This window comes from Pinus tabuliformis, chromosome X, assembly GCF_031772625.1.
Source record: "Pinus tabuliformis cultivar Carrire ecotype Pingquan chromosome X, CPIR1, whole genome shotgun sequence".
NCBI classification, from domain to species: domain Eukaryota; kingdom Viridiplantae; phylum Streptophyta; class Pinopsida; order Pinales; family Pinaceae; genus Pinus; species Pinus tabuliformis.
In genome coordinates this window covers 1,429,599,424-1,429,611,586 of record NC_142308.1, presented here as the reverse complement: position 1 = coordinate 1,429,611,586, position 12,163 = coordinate 1,429,599,424, and the positions used below count along the sequence as shown (strand labels likewise).

Below are 12,163 nucleotides of genomic sequence, written 5' to 3'. Positions count from 1 at the left end.
ATTGAACTCTTCTTAAGGACTTAGATATAGAATATTATCAGAAAATAATGAGCTTACATGGTAGCTCATAGTCTACCATATTGTATCTCTATATTGTACATTTATCTAGCTTGAGTTTTAGGGAAATGAAGATTTTTCTCCATTCTATTGTAAACCCAATATGACCAATGTCCAAAGCTCTAGTTAAGATATCTATTGGATGGAGTACTCTTAAACAAGTTTTGCAAATCCAGAAAATTTGTTGCTGAGTAGTTTGGATGGAGTGTCATACTCAGCAATTTGTCCTGATTCAAAACAAATACAAAGTAAGTAAAAAATGAAATGTGTCCAAAAAAATAGTAACTGTAACAAAACACTAGAAAATAAACAACTAAAAAATGTTATACCATCCTTTAATAGGAGAACCATATCACTCTCAATAACAGATGGAATCTGTTGTGCTATAGTAATGATTGTGCAGGTAGAAAATTGGTGGCGAATTATTTGCTGAATAAACCCATCAGTTGCAGTGTCAAGTGAGGCAGTTGCCTCGGCAAGGACCAGTATCTGACTTTGTTTTAGTAGTGCCTGTCCCAAACAGACAAGCTAGCATTGACCCACACTCTAGTTTCCTCCATTCTCAGACACTGTACAAGACAGACAAGCTGGAATTGACCCACACTCTAGTTTCCTCCATTCTCAGACACTGTAAAAGACAGACAAGCTGGCATTGACCCACACTCCAGTTTCCTCCATTCTCAGACACTGTACAAGAGATCATTCCATTAAATTCGATTCTCAATTTTCATTCTAAAAAAAAGGGGGTCCTAGAGACCAGGTAGGTCTCAAGGACACCAAAAAATAAACAAAACATGAGCACTAAGATGGAAAGCAAATAGCAGAAATAGCTACTGTAAAAGGTTTTATTTTTCTCCTTCGGGACTTCCATTGAATGTGATAAAGACACACAGACCTGAGGAATCAAGTTTCTTTTCTTTTGCTCGTACAATCTTGCCAAGTTGGCACTTGTCCAAAGCCTGAAAGGACAAGCAAAATTGAAGTAGATTCATAAACAATAAACTTATAGCAAGATCCACAAGGAAATATCTATATTCTTCAAGGCAAGAATAATTGGTGATAAAATTGATGCTAATGCTTATAGAATATGAAGCAGAACTAACCTCCCAAATCTCATCATCCAAGCAATCTTCGAGAGGATCCAAATTATTTCTTATAGTGCCTTCAAACATTGTTGGTTCTTGGGGAATAATGCTTAATTTGGATCTTAGGTCATGGAGGCCTATAGATGAGATGTCGACTCCATCAATGACAATTCTGCCCGTTGTTGGTTCCACAATGCGAAAAATGGATTGAATAAGAGTAGATTTTCCACTTCCTGTCCACCCCACAACTCCCACCTTCGTGCCTCCAGGGAAAGTGCATGTAAGGCCTTTCAAGACAAGCGGAATATGTGGTCCATAACGCACCTGATTGTATGGATCAAATTTATAGATGAACTGACATGAAAATTACTAGCATTGAATGCGTGAAAAAAAGTCTAATTGTATTGAGTTCTGACCTGCAAATCAGTTAGATCTATCGTTCCTCTAGATGGCCAGTTGGAGTTTGGTCTACAATTCTCTATAATCACTGGTGACTCACTGGGAATTCGTGAATACTGCATTATTCTCTCCGCTGACAACATGTTGGTGTTCACATAACAAAGGCACCATATTATCCAGGCTTGTACCATGTTCAAACTTAGACTATATGTTACTGCCAACCCTGCAGTGCATGTTAAGGTGCCATTTCATTTACTTTCATATTTCACTATAAAGAATATGTCTAGTCTGCTGAGATCAGTTTAGGAAAAATACTTGTAAGCCAAGATAGTGCTTCTGTACCTATTTGGGCTAATAACACCAAAAAGAATGCAAACACAAGATTTGACAAAAAATCCATCCGAATGCCAAGCCACTCATTGGCTCCAACATTGTGGAGACTAGGTCTCATATATATATATATATATCAATCAACTCGAGATTTCGTTCCATGAATAGAAATTCTTGGTCAAAACTTCTAATGGTGGCTGCTCCAGAGATTGATTCTCCAAAATGTTGTACGATTGGAGCTCTACAAACTGATGCCAGCCGAGCCAGTTCCCTAGCTGATGTTATGTAGTATTGCTGCATGCAAGGAAGGTCAGAGGAGTTACAAGAATTCTCTTATTACTATAAAAAACCAAAAGCATGGAAACAAAGAAATACAGATAAATTGTTGTCATGATAGAATCCTGATGCAACTTCATCTATTTGATAACATCCTTTTCAATCAGATTATGGGATCTACCTACAGAAAACCTTGAAGTAGAAATCAAACTCTCTTATCGCCAATTTATGTTCCTCTGAGAAAATTAAAATTTGCAAGTTCGTATTTATTATTATTGAGTAATACGGAGAATACTTGATACCATATACAACTTGCACCCACTGGTATAAACACAATGAAGACCTGCCAAGCAATATGAGACATGACTGCAATGATCCCCAAAAGTTGTATAAATGCAAAAGCCAATTCTCCTAGTTGAGAAGGAATCAATGTGTCCACTGCACTCTGATCAGTTGATGCCTACCAAGAAATAGAGAGCTTGTTACTGACCCACTAGAATCAAATGATTTCCTCCTCTCTCAGGAAAGGTATTAGCCTATTAAAACAATAAATGTCAACTGACCCGATTCAATATTCGCCCAGATGGAGTTGCATCAAAGAAGGACATTGGTGCACAAAATATACACCTGTGCAGAGTGCTAAAAAGTTGATTAGCAGTTTTAAGTCCAACCAATGAAAGAAGCATAGACCTCACAAGAACGCACAGGGAGCTGCTTAATGTCAAAGCAACATAAACCAGAATGAAAAGGGAATTTCTCATAGGGGAACTCTCATTTTCTTTTGTAGAGGCTTCCGATGTCATCCAGAGGTTACTACATATTTGAAGTAGTTGACTTATTATTTGGGCCAGTAGTATTAGAGGTATCAAAGTACCATTGTATGCAGCAGTAATGTAAGACCAGTGTACCGACATGCTTACCCTGCCTCTCTCTCTTTCTTATTCTTGTACAAGCTGTGAATTTTTATTCTCTTTATCCAATCTTTCTTTGTGGTTTTCTGGTTCAACCTCTTCCTCTACATCTATTGAGTTCTGAACACCGCACTGCTCCAGTGTGTCATTGGAAGTAACATTTTTCACTACAGTTGTATTGCCAGGACATGAGCTTTCAACAAATCTCTCTGATGTGTACACTTCAGATTTCTCCATAGCAGAAATAGCTTTCAAAGCTTTCTGATGTGCACCAACTAATTCCACAAAATCTGTGCCTGATTGTAAGATGTCATCATATCTGCCAACCTGAGTAATTTCACCATCTCGCATTACCTGTGAAGAATATCATTTACATCAACAAAATATGGATCACTTATCTCCTCCTCTCAATAAATGATCAATAAGCCCACTGTCCCTTTACCAATTACATTGAAAGTTTTAATATCACTAGAGTAGGATGAAAGAAATTCAAACCTACCAGAATGATGTCAGCAGAGGGTAAAAACTCCACTTGATGAGTTACATAGACTAAAGTCTTTGAACCCAGAATACCAAGTATGCATTCCTATAATAAGCAAGTCCAATTTCTTAGATGTTTATGGACATGAATTTGCACCGGCACAACCAACAATGTATATTATCCAGACTGAACAATGAATTGCAGAGTGCTATTGTAGAGCTTCATCATTCCATCAAAACATCAAAACTAATTAATTCAGCAAACCTACAGTATGTAAAGGATAAGAGAAACATACTTGGAAAATTTGTTTTCCGGTATGTGCATCCACAACACTAAAACGGTCATCAAAAATATAAATGTCTACATGTTGATATAAAGCACGGGCAATCTGTATTCTCTGTTTTTGTCCACCACTCAAATTTAACCCTCTTTCTCCAATGTCTGTCTCGTCCCCATAAGGAAAAAGTTCAATCTCTTTTTTCAATGCACAAGAATCAAGTACACTATTGTATCTAATAGTATCCATCTGCTTTCCAAGGAGAATAGTGTCTTTAATTTTCCCACTTTGTATCCAAGGAGACTGAGGGACATATGCTTTGGTACCACTTAAGCTAATAGAGCCTGATATTTTGGGTATTTCACCTAATATGCAGGATAAAAGGCTTGATTTTCCTGAACCAACAGTTCCACATACTACAACCCTCATGCCTCTCTCTAGTTGGACATCTAAACCTCTTATAGTTGGACTAGAGGAATTGGGATTCCAAGAAAATATCCCTCCTTGGATTTGAATCGCAAAGTCTGTTGACTCCTTTGATACCTTTTCTACCCCATCGTGTTGCAGCTCTTCCTCCTGCAGAAAGGCCACAATGCGATCTATTGACACTTTAGTTTGAGCAATCTGAGGGATTAAGCCAGGAAGCATGCCCATAGCTCCCTGAAGTGTCCCATAGGTTGCGAGTGCAGAAATAATTCTCCATGCTGTAAAAGGCACTCCTATAAGCATACACGTACCAAAAGTTGCAACAATTATAAATATTGGTCCAACAGAGGAAACATATGTTGTGATAGCTGATGCGTAAACATATTTTTGTAGCCAAATATATTCTGCCTGCCTCAAAATTTCTAGTTTCCGAAGAAATCTTGTCTCCCAAGCCTGAAATTTTAAGATCCTCATAATTTTTAATGTCTCCGATGTGGCCTTCATCCTTTTGTCTTTTTGTTCCATTATTCTCTCCTGAAATTTTGCTTGCAATTTTGCATGTGGGAAATTTGGCAACATAACTGCAAATGAGGCTGCCAACCCTGAAAATGCTGCGAAGCCCAACGTCTGATATAGAATAATGAAGGCCAGAACAAATTGAAGAGGGAAAATCCAAATACTATGCATATAGTAACAGAAACATGAAACATTCTGAACATCTACAGTCGTGTAGTTGATAATCTCTCCCCTTGTATGCTTCTGTCTTGACTGACTGGAAAGCAACAAGCCCTTCCTGTATATAATAGCTGTCAATGCTGCTGTAACCCGTAAAGTTAACTGATGTTGTTTGAAAAACCCTTGTCGTTGTGACAAAGACTCTAATACCTTTGCCACAAAAAAAAGCACAAGCTAACACATAGCCTTGACTTTCAAACTGTTTCATTCCACCTAGAAACTGAACAAAGGCATTTATAAAACATGGACCTACATATGATGCGCAAGTCTCCAGTGCTGCTAATAATGCAGTCAAAAGTACTTCCTTCTGAAAAGATAGGAATAAGGCTTTTGCTAATAAGCCTGTATCACCTTTGGCCTCTAGCTGAGCTCTGAATTTAGGGTATAATTGGCCTGTCCTGTCCGCCTCTGCAAAGGGCTCTTATAACCAACAGCAAGCAAAGGACTCATCCAAGAAAATGTCAACTGACTGAGAAGGTTGGTTGTTGCATAAGTAGAGACTGCGTTAATGTTTCCACATTTTTGGGGATTTTCTTTCAAGGGAGGTTCTAGAATGGTCTGTGAGGAGGACTCTACACCACTTCTGGCACAACAACTAGTATAACACAAGCAAGCCAAAATGAGAACATCCATAATTTCAACAAAGATATCAACAACAACGCTTCTTTGTTTTGTCAACCGTTGAATGTCGAGGACGATGAAGAAAGCCTGGAGAATGAATGATAGACTCTACCACAACTGCAATAAAAGTGGAAACTTTTGTTTACCTTCTTTTCTGAAGGAGCGATGAACATAAGCTGACATTGTAACCTAAGTCAGAGCCTGGACAATATACTCGCCCACATTTTCAAAACCTTCAGACCTCTCCTTCAGCCACCAATACACAGGACTCCATATCCCAAGAACGCTATAGCATATACACAGAAAAATGCAACCACCTAAAGCCAGCTTTTGCATAATCCCCAGTTTAAACTTACTCGAAAAGCTGTTAAATGGAACAGGAGGTGTAGGTGGCCGAGGTGTGCGAAATTTACACCTTGTCCAACACAGTTCAAGGATGACAGAAACAACAAAGAGTAAATTAAGCCCAATTGCAAGTACATGTCAAAAGAACTGCCCTCCAAAAAGAACTCTATGTCCCTCCCACCCAACTGTTTCACCCATTTCCAGCCAGAGGGTATTGTTATTCTTGTTTAGTGCCCCTATGGCTTCCATGACTGCAAACAAATAATTTACTAACAATATCAACAAAGTGCCTTATGAGTATATCTACTTCAGTACCCACATGAAAAAGTGCCAACAGAGCTCTTGGTTACCATTACCATTTATAAATGCACATACATATTGGGCTTCATACAACAAGGATGTTGCAGTGCAAAAACCTTCTTGTTTACTGGATTAAATAATTCTAGAAGCAGCATAAACATAACTAGCACTGAGAGATGGTGAGATTGAATAACAGGGCAATAACTGATACTTGTATACTTCACATGCCTGGGTAGCTGGTTGCATGCGCTCTCCCTATTTCATTCTTGTGGGCAAGATGCAAACATTTAAAAGAACAGAGAAATGGGTGTATCAATTGAATGCTTTGTTAAAATATTTATTTTATTTTAATTTTTAATAATTTCTCAAGCTCATCTTACTGTCAGCTCATTCACATTGCCAGAGCTTCTTCTCCAATGTTCTTCTGGGTAACACATATCCAACGCAAACAACATGATTTCATGTAAGTTTTTTCACTATGTGAAGTCCTTTCAACACCATCATTGCTTTGGCATGTTTCTTTGTTTCTTTTCCTGTGCTCCATGCAAAATCTGGAGCGTAGGGACTCCATATTTAGAAAGGATAACCTACAAGACTGAAAACTGCATCTGGATGGCATATCTGGCATGATCTTGACTTTATGCACTGCATCAAAAACAATGTATTGAAAGCTCAGTTTAAACTGTCTTTCTGAATCATGAGGTGTTTTACATTCACTTGCTTTATTTCAAGTGCAATCAAACAACTATAGACTCCCAAACCTACCTAATGGAAAAAATTTGATGGAAATTACAATAGCGCAATAGATCTCTATTCTCTACATCTATTTGTTTCTTTTTCACTACCTTTCAAGAGGAACGAGATATGTGTCATTTAGAAAATAAGGAATAAAAACAAATCACCTATATTTATTTATTGATGCATCCATATCAAGTCAATACAAAATAACCATGAAAAGAATCAGATGCTACTATACCTTGAACCTTAATTTTTCCAATAGTTTTCTTTGTCTTAGGAGCAATTCCTTAGGAGCAGTTCCTTCCAGGGCAGCATCTGTAGAATCATTTCTCAACAATTCTTCCTGGTTGCAACAGTATTTGCTATAGTCTATACAAGTTGCAGACATTTCAATTTACACAATTACTTAATAATATGCAGAGTATTACCTTCATTGTGAAAGAATTTGCATTTTCCGAACTACATGAAAATTAAATGAAATCAATAAAGACAATTTTGTTAATAACCTACCCAAAGGCATTACGAAAAACAATGCACTCATTATGAAGGAATTCAGGAGGTTCCATGCGACCACTGGCCCATGCTAGGAGACAAACACGCACACAGGCCTCATAGGTAATGAGGGCTTGCCAGGCTCCCTGCCCACTACACTCAATAATTGCAAGCACATTATTGTCAAAATGCATAGCAGATGAGAAATAACATCTATCTGATAAATAATTATTGATCTACATTAACATGAAAAACAAATCTTAAGACATCCTGGGCACGGACCAGCTTCAATCATGATAGCTGGCTCATGCCCAGAAACAAAGGTGCACACATCCCCCATAGACAATAAGGGCTTGCCCACTACACTCAATGAATTGCAAGCACATTCAGGTCAAGATCTAGAGCAGGTGAGAAGTACATTCTATCACGTAATGAATCACTGATCCACATTAACATGAAAAATAAATATTGAGGCATCCTAATTGTTTCTTTTTATATATCAACACACACAAGACCTTAGGTAGGAAGAAACAATCAAACCTGAGGTGAAAAGTGGGTGGCTGGCTTGCTGAAACTGTTGATTGCCGGCAAGACCCTGCTGCCTCTCTAACATTCACAGAAGCCGGCCTGTAAAAGCAAAATCAGAGACTTTTCTTATAACAGTTTGAAGTTTCAACTCATGTATGACTATAAACAAGTGTACTCATTTATCAGACCACATTTTCCTAATTTACAACAAGACCATAGATTTATGAATCTGAGGATGTACTTTGAACATTGATCATGGAAAAATTTTGATGGAAATTATAACAACACAATAGATCTCTATTCTCTACATCTATTTGTTTCTTTTTCACTACCTTTCAAGAAGAACAAGATATGTGCCATTTAGAAAATAAGGAATAAAAACAAATCAATCGTACTTATTATTGATGCATCCATATCAAGTCAATACAAAATAACCATGAAAAGAATCAGATGCTACTATACCTTGAACCTTAACTTTTCCAATAGTTTTCTTTGGCTTAGGAGCATTTCCTTCCAGGGCAGCATCTGCAGAATCATTTCTCAACAGTTCTTCCTCTGGTTGCAACAGTATTTGTTGTAGTCTATACAAGTTGCAGACATTTCAATTTACACAATTACTTAATAATATGCAGAGTATTACCTTCATTGTGAAAGAAATTGCATTTTCTGAACTACATGACAATTAAAAAAAATCAACAAAGACAATTTTGTTAATAACCTACATCCCTATAACAGAGAGGTTCAAATTGTGCTATGTGACTGAATAAACTATCTTTCTGAATCATGAGGTGTTTTACATTCACTTACTTTATTTAAAGTGCAATCAAACAACCATAGACTCCCAAACCTACCTAATGGAAAAATTTTGATGGAAATTATAACAGCACAATAGATCTCTATTCTCTACATCTATTTGTTTCTTTTTCACTCTTGGCTCTCATGGTCATATGGAAAAGGCTTTGATATGGTGTACATTGTAAATTTGGGATTCCATATATCTGTGTCTACCTCGGCTCTCATATTCCTGATCAGCCATCCCGTTTTTCTTACCACCTGATCTCATATTCCTGATCACCCATAAGGTTTTGCTTACCACCGGCCTATTCCTTTAGACAAGGCACTCTGTTTGAATCTAATGAAAACTGGTATTCAAATCGTATCCACCGATGGTATTTGAGTCTTGTTTCCACTCATGGTATTTGATTGTATTTGATTATTTGATTATGATATGTATACCATATAATCCATGGTATCAATCCAATCCAATCCATCCATAAATGATTCCTCAATTTAATAAAGAGTTTTCTTCTTTCTTTTGTTGTGTTGCGAGGCCCTTCTTTCTTTTCTTATGTTGTGAGGCATTCACTGTGTTGTGTATTCTCTGTTGAATGTTTAGTTACATCATTCACTGTGTTGAGTATTCTCTGTTGAATGTTTAGTTACATCTGTATGTTTTCTCTCCTCATGCTCCTAAATCTTAATCCCTGAGATCTGGATCACTATTTCTCTACGCTACATAGCGCCATGAATACATGACCTCATGTTGTTATGCTCCCTTTCCCTGCTCAGGGTCACATTCATGCCATGATGCAACTCTCTAAGATTTTATATGCTCGAGGCTTCTATATCACCTTCGTCATTACTGAATACATACAAGAGCGCTTCGTCGTATCCGGATCGGTGGACTCTATTAAATCTTGGCTCGGATTCAGATTCGAAGCTATTCCAGACGGCCTACAACCATGCAGAAATGAATTGAACGAGATTTCCTGCCGATATACATGAAATGGAAAAAAGAGAACAAGAGAACCCAGATGCCAAATGCCATGCGCGGCCAGGGGATAATGAATCGACTTCGAATCAAACGGTGAATATTAATTCCATCGTCTAACAACGAAACCAATGGTGCAGGAAGGTACAGAGTGGCATTGGAGGGGAGTCCTTCCCAGAGGAACGCCTTACGGCGTAATTATTACTAAATGGAACAAGTTTAGCTATGGTATTATGAAGGAAGAACAAAAGAGAAAAAAAAATAAAAATTTGTTTACGATATTGAAATGATGGAAGATATTATATACACTTTAAGTTGACATAAGAAGCCTTATCCACTTAGAATGGTAGACATTTAATGTTTTAAATGTTTTAGAACAAATTTCAATATTAAAAGAAATCATGGTCAACTATGGTCCAATGTAACATTATGATAAATATTGTGTCAATATTAAAATTAGTCATGGCCAACCATGGTCAACCTTGTTTATTTTAGGGTTTCTAATATTTATAATAAGTTTATATACTTTGAGTTTATAAAAGTAATCGTGTGGGTTTACATTATTAGTCACTTGGGTTTAGTATTATTTGGTTGGGTTTTAATATTAATCCCTTGGGTTTATTACTGTCTTGGGTTTATAATATCAGTGCGTTGAGTTCTTTTAATCTAATGGTTCATATTCCTAATATATACTATTATTGATAGGGTTTATGATATTAATCCTAGGGTTTAATATAAATCCCTAGGTTTTTTTATGATATTAATGGAAAGGGTTTATAATAATAGTCTCTTAAGTTTTCAATATTAATCCCTTTGGTTTTTAAGATTAATCCGTTGGGTTTATTAATCTATTCCATTTATAATAATAATCCCTTGGACTTATAATATTAATCATTAGTGTTTAATATTATTTCCTCAGGTTTATAATACATTGGATTCATAATATTAGTAATTCCTTTATTGTTAATATTAATAATATTATTATAATATAATAATAAATGTTATAAATTTTCATTATAATATAAGTATTATTATTGTATTATTATTATATTTATATATTTATTAATATCAATAAATCCATATCGGTTGAGGTTAATACACATATATCAACCATATTTGATGATGTGGTTGTGCATATGATTGATATAGGTGGCATTTATTAATGTGATTGTTCTATGTGCCTATGTCAACTAGATTTATTAATGTGATTGTGCTAGTAATAATAATTAGGTGAATGGTAGGCATTTAACGTTATAAATATTTTGGAATATTCTTAGAAATATGCATAATGAAAGGTTAAAATTTCAACGGCAAGATTAAAAATCTCCATGGTAAAGTGGGTAAATTTCCATAGTTAATCTTGTTCCATGTTTTTTTAGATGCATATATATTTAAAATATATATTAATTGATTTTATAATAATAATAATCATAAATATTTTGTTGACTGCTTACTTGATGGTCAGAGTGAAGTGATGTAACCACATTTACAATCCATTTAATTTATATGCATATACTAATTAAAAAAAATAATAGATTTACATTATATCAAAAGAAAATTTAATAAATTAAATATTGACATCATTGTAATACTTGGATCTATTCTTTCTATTCAATAAATATATTAGTTATTGATATTGATCAACCAAAAATAAATTTATTGTGTCTAGAGGCCCTCTTCACCTGAATATAAAAGAGATGTTGTAATGTTATGTTATGTGATGTGATATTTTATGGAAACATTTTAACTTATCAAATTATATAACAATAAAAATAAACCTAAAATACAATTTGAAAAAAATATACATAAATAAAATTAATAATTATAATTATTAATTAAAACATTTTGAGTAAATCAACTTATATAAAATAAAAAATCAAATCAAATAAAAATAATTATCAGTTATTTATAATTAAACCATTCACTTGGCTTTTAATTTTGAGTCTACCAAACCCCTAGAGAGATCAATTCTTTTGAGGTACAAATCTTTTTTAGAGAGAAAAAAGATTTAAACCCTCTCTACCCTTAATAAATCAATAATTAAAATAAATCTAAGTTAGTATATTTACTAATAATTATTATAAATAATTATTATTAATCATTAATGAAATTTATTATTATTATTATTATTATTATTATTATTATTATTATCCAATTTTAAGGTCACCGGCAAGCACACCAATTGGTGTATAAGACCTCCCAATTTGTGGGACAAGGAATTTGCCTCCACTCATCAATTTGATTGCTAACTCTATGGAAACATACATAATATATCTCTCTAGTATTAAAGCCATATCAATTTTGCTTTTTAAGGATGACCTTCTTCCCCTTCATGAATTCATAACTTTAAAAAAATATGGAAATTTGTGTTTTTCATTTGTAATTATAACA

The 12,163-nt window shown here is 35.1% G+C and overlaps 1 pseudogene; it reads right to left on the bottom strand.

The window, feature by feature from the left end:
- Positions 1-210: 210 nt before the first annotated feature.
- Positions 211-5,781, bottom strand: LOC149145394 (ABC transporter C family member 3-like; annotated as a pseudogene).
- Between the last annotated feature and the right edge of the window lie 6,382 nt (positions 5,782-12,163).